Below are 6,000 nucleotides of genomic sequence, written 5' to 3'. Positions count from 1 at the left end.
GCAGGCTAAAAAAGCAATCAGGTCCCTGTTTTTTTTTTCAAAAAGCAATCCAGTCCTTGTGAGGCCGCCGGCCAGGGGCGCGGCCATGGGCACGACCAGGGGCGCGGCGGGGCCAGGCGCGCGGCCACGGGCGCGTCCATGGGCGCGGCCAGGGGCGCGGCGGGGCCAGGCGCGCGGCCATGGGCGGGCGGCCATGGGCGCGGCCATGGGCACGGCCAGGCACCCCAGGGGGCTCGGCTAGGGGCACGGCGACGGGCGCGCGGCCAGGGCGGCAAGGCCAGGCACGCAGCCATGGGCACGGCCAGGGGCGTGGCGGCCAGGCACGCCCGGGAAGAGCGGCTCGAGCGGGCGCACGGTGGTGCCATGCGGGTTGCGGAAGACGTCCGGGTGCGCAAGGCAGAGGCCCGGCGGGTGGTTGCCGACGACGGCGCAAGCGAGCACCACGCCCGCGTACACCTCCATGATGCCGCTCCAGAGCACCACCCGCACCACCGAGTCGGCCAGCCACGTGGAGCCGGCACTCGCGCTGAGCTCCACCGACGTCACGTACCCGTCATGTGCCCGCCGCCGCCCAAGGAAGGACTGGATTGCTTTTTTTTAAACAGGGACCCCATTGCTTTTTTAACCCACTTATGTGTGGGCCAACTTTGTCAGAAACGCGCTTAAAAGAGCCAAATCGGGCTCTTTTCAGACTTGGTAGTTTTTCGCCGCAGTTTAAAAAAAGCGGTAGTTTTTCGCACAAAATCGTAAAGTGATAGTTTTTCCTCGCGGTTTCGTGAATTGTGGTAGTTTTTGGTTAAATACTCGACTACATGCATGGTAAAATGGCCAAGTCATGTGGCCGTTGCGTGTAGCCAGAGTAGTTAGTTAAGATAAGCATGGATGCATCATGCATTAGCCGAGTTGTGTGGGCAGCTAGCTACGCATGTGGATCAAGTTGTTAGTGGCTTGACCACGATAGCTATCTGTACGTGTGTGCATGCTAGGAAGTGGGTGCGTAGGTGTGTAGTAGCTAGCTGTGTTGGGTGGCTATTTAAGCCCTTGTAATTGGGTTCATTTGAGTGAGAAGAAATACAAGAAAAGGCACAAGATGTGTGTGTGCCCACTCTGTGTGTGTTCTTCTACCTCTACTGTGCGTGTGTGTTTCTTCTTCCCTGGGGCAAGGCCAACACTTGGTATCAGAGCCATGGCCAGAGAAGGATCGCACACTCCGTTATGCTTGCCTGGTCGTCGGAGGGGCTCGACCTCGCCCATACGGCGTGGGCAGTATTCTACGCGGCGTGGCTGTCGCGAGGCTCTTGTGTGTGGAGGTCCAGCTCTCCGTCGAGGTCAAGTTGCGTCACGATCGAAGGAGGACAAGCTGCTTGGTAAGTTGCGCCACCAGTGGCAAGGAGTTTGCCAACCATGCCGGAGTCGTCGACAAGGTGTGTCGCCGGTGACCATGATGTGGTGAAGGCGTAGGAGGTGCGCCTCTCATTGAAGCCAACAGCGACGGCGGCAATCAGCGTGACAAGACGGCATCAGCGGCCGTCTACGTGTTGCACCAATGACATCAACGACCATGGGCATCAAGAGAGGAATAAACCATAACAAGATTAGGGAGGTGATTGTTGAAACTAATCTTGTTATTAGTATTAAGCATTTAAGATTAGGTCATGTTTAATTTGTTGCATGTAATAGCCATGTAAAAATGCATTAGTCAGCCAAGTACAAAGAAAATTGCATGCTCGGCAACATGGCGTAGCGGCCGGATCAACAGCACAGAGATAGAGCGAGTGCACGCGAGCAGATCGGCAAGCCAGGAGATGAGTGGTCGTAGTCATGTACGTGTGTATTAGGTGACCAAGTGATCAGTGCATGTAGAGAGATGTGGCATGCGTGCACATGTATTAGTGCGGTCAGATGTGTCGTATGAGGCTACATGCATGATAAAATGGCCAAGTCGTGTGGCCGTTGCGTGAACCTTGCGTGTAGCCAGAGTAGTTAGTTAAGATAAGCATGGATGCATCATGCATTAGCCGAGTTGTGTGGGCAGCTAGCTACGCATGTGGATCAAGCTATTAGTGGCTTGACCACGATAGTTATTTGTACGTATGTGCATGCTAGGAAGTGGGTGTGTGGGTGTGTAGTAGCTAGGTGTGTTGGGTGGCTATTTAACCCCTTGTAATTGGGTTCATTTGAGTGAGAAGAAATACAAAAAAAGGCACAAGATGTGTGTGTGCCAAGTCTGTGTGTGTTCTTCTATCTCTACTGTGCGTATGTGTTTCTTCTTCTCTGGGGCAAGGCCAACAATGGCTGCCACGCTTAGCCTCTGCTGGCGGATGGCCGCCACGGCCACCCCTGCCTCCTATAGCGAGGGGAAGAGGAGGCGGGGTTTGGCTAGGCCGGCTTTACTCAATGGGCCAAGTGGCCAGTAGATTAGGTCCCCTTTTATTTGCTTTTACCCTTTTTCTATTTTCTTATTCAGCTACTGTTTTACAAATAGTTGGAGCACAAAACAAATTTTTTTCTAAATAAAACTTGGCACATAATTCATGCACCAAAGTTGTGTCATTGCACAAAAAGTTTGTAGTCAATTGAAAAATTCAAATTTATATTTCAATTTAGATGTGTTTATTTAATCATGCGGATTAACTAAAATATTCTTAGCGGAAATTAAAAAAATCCATTTAATGTTGGTTACTACATGTTAATTGCTTGGTGAATATTTGCAACCCAACGAAGATTTTAGTTTAGCAGTTTGAAGAACATATTATTTTTGGCTTTATTTTAATTTTTGAATTTGAACTTGGTTTGGACCAAAGTGCGGTTTAGTAAATTAATTGTGATGACATGGCACCACTAGTGTGTGATTACTGTAACTTAACTACCGGGGTGTTACACAGAAGGGGCAACAAGACACGCATGTATCGTTGCTATTAAGGATAACAAGATGGGGACTATTCCTACATGAATAGATCTCCTCTACATCATGTCATCGTTCTTATTGCATTACTACGTTTCACCATGAACTTAATGCACTAGATGCATGCTCGATAGCGGTCGGTGTGTGGAGTAATAGTAGTAGATGCAGGCAGGGGTCGGTCTACTAATCTTGGACGTGATGCTTATATATTGATCATTGCCTTGGATATCGTCATAGTTATTCAATTTTATATCAATTGCCCAACAGTAATTTGTTTACCCACCGTGTGTTATTTCTTGAGAGAAGCCACTAGTGAAATCTATGCCTCCCGGGTCTATTCTTTATCATATTTATTTGAGATCTATTTTTATTTGCTTTTATTTTTAGATCTATTATTTTAAAAACCCAAAAATACTTTGCTGCATTTTTATTACTTATTTTATTTCGCGTTTTATTGAGAGCAATTTATCCGACCTATCACATTTATTCTCCCGTCAACTTGCCAATTTCTGACGCCGTTACTTGAAAGGGATTGACAACCCCTCATAAGCGTCGGGTTGCAAGTATTTGTCATTTGTGTGTAGGTGCAGTTTACATACTGTTGCTTGGTTCTTGTACCGGATTGATACCTTGGTTTCATATCTGAGGAAAATACCTACCTTAGTTGTGATGCATCATCCCTTCCTGTGTGGGGAAATATCAACCTAGCTTCAAAAAGCGACATCAAGGGAAAACATGTTTTCAATATTTTGGTCTAGAGGGGAAATGTCTATGTTCGCTATGTTAGAGGGCTGTGGCAGGCATGCTGATAGCGTAAACGGATTCATTATATTTTTCTGAGCTACTTTGATATATAAATTATTTCCATTCGAGTTATGATTTATTTTTTATGACTTCCAAAGTTTTAACGATTTTCTAAATTACTGGATTTAATTTAACTTGACTTTATTGTACTATTAAATTGATATGGGTACACAGAAGTGTACCCAGAAATGTGCTATAGGGGCTGATAGTGGGCCACGATGGTCCAGTTAACAGCATTTGACTAGTCAGGGTCAATGGACCCACATGTTAGTGTGATTTTAAGCCAACTAACTAAAATTAATTAATTGACTAATAATTTTTACTAGTTATTTTTTAATTTCAAAAAAAACTTTTTTTCTAGAGAGGGGCGGGCCCCATGTGCAGTGGCCCAGCCGGCCACGTGGTCGTGCATGCACGCGCGCACACGATAGGGGCGAGGCCGTGGCCGTGCCTACGGACGCACAACGATGCCGGCGGCCTCGGCGGGGCAGGAGACAGCGGGAAGGGGTGCGGCCAGGGGCGTGCAGGGCGCAGCCGGTGCGGCGCGGGCGCGGAGTGGACAGGGGAGGCGAGGGCACGGCCAAGGCAGGAGCGCACGGTGAGTGGGTGGTCAGCGGGGACGGCGAGCGACGGGAGCAGGCGCAAGCAGGAGTAGGGGTGCAGCGGCGAGCGGGACACTAGCATGGGCAGCGACGGGCGCAGGGGGCTGCGGGATAGCAGCGGCGGCGGCAGTGGTCACGAGCGGCGGCAGCGGGCGAGTGAGGGGCGGGGCGACGTCGGGACGGAGGGGCTCGAGAGAGGTGTTGGAGTTGTGTCGGATATAGTGTACAAGGCAGGTTACAGTTGGACTTGTAGTTGTATTGTGTTTACATAGGGTATGGAGTCATATGTCCTAGTAAGACACTTGTATCATAGGCCTCTCATATGTAGGGGGTAGACACATGATGTAACATATGCCAACATAATAGCACAGGCACGCCGGGGAGCCGGCGGCGTGTGCCGGTGCCCGGATGGCCGAGGTGCGGTATTGTGACGGTGTCACGGAGAGGAGCGCCCGTGGTCAGGCCCCGGGGATGTAGCCATATCGGTGAACCTCGTTAACAAATCTCGGTGTCGTGCTCGTGTGATTGTTTGGTCCTCGAATGATCGAAGGTATGCCTTGAATTTATTCTAACAAATGGTATCATGAGCTAGGTTGTTCAGAAGTTGCTGGGTTGTTGATCTAAAGGAGGAGGAGCGAAAGAATTCGTGGAAGCAGTCGAGTTGGTCACGTGCAGTGACGGAAAGTTTCGACTTGCAGCGAAGATTCTTTTTCTTGAGATAGCGATTGGAAGCGGGGAAGGCGTGCGACAGCAGCAGGCGGACCAGTAGGAGTCTAGGGCGCGCTTGGATGGGCTGGCAGCAGGCGCTGGGATGGGCTGGCAGCAGGTCGGCCTGAGGTGCTTGTGGAGCTAGCCGCAGCGTGGACCGCTAGCCGTGGTTCAGGTCCGGAGCTGCAGTCAGGGAAGCGGCCGCGTCGTGTGTGCACGCGATTTATTTTGGACAAAAAGGAGACAGAGTCTCCACTACCGACGCGGACGGAGGCAGCAGATCGGTTCGGCGGAAAGAAAAAAGTCCATTGATTGATGTGCATCCGTTGGAAGGCAGAGGCAGGACAAAGCAAATACTACTAACTAGCATTGGGAGTTGAGCCTAGGAGCTACACCACATGAAGGCCAAAATTGTTTAGTTAAATTGTTGTTAGTACTGGGAGGTGACAACGGGTTTGCTTCGTGTACTATTGCATCGTGAAAAGTTCAGTTGGCACAACAGAGGATGCTTGAAGGTATTGCAGGAAGTCATGTCAGCTGTGACGGAATTATCTTGTGATGGATGGAAATATGTGGAATGATCTGGGAGCCTGGGTCGGACTAGATAGTCTGATGGATCGACGCAAGTCGGTTGGAACAGAAGACGGTGTGGGATCGGCGATGACGACATAGGAGCGTGATGCTGATTGTGACCGACTTCTGGGACGTGGAAACACGTGGTGCAGGCCCCGAGGGCTTGTGTGGCTTCGACAAGACTGGCGCGGGGTTGATTCAAGACAGTGCACATGTGAGCTTGAAGTCAACGGGGCGCGAGGGTGAATTGATCATCTACCATGGAGTCATGTTGAAGGTGGAGCTGGATTGAGGGGCTACGGTGTAAGGATCCAGATAATCGAAGCCTATTCAGCGGGAAAAAATGAGGGACACGTAATTTGGACTGGAGCCCAGTGGTCTGATGGAAGCGTGAAACTCGTCATAGGT

The sequence above is a fragment of the Triticum dicoccoides genome, chromosome 7B, assembly GCF_002162155.2.
Source record: "Triticum dicoccoides isolate Atlit2015 ecotype Zavitan chromosome 7B, WEW_v2.0, whole genome shotgun sequence".
In the NCBI taxonomy this organism is placed as follows: Eukaryota; Viridiplantae; Streptophyta; class Magnoliopsida; order Poales; family Poaceae; genus Triticum; species Triticum dicoccoides.
The sequence above is the reverse complement of the archived record's forward strand: the minus strand, read 5'-3'. Positions refer to the sequence as shown.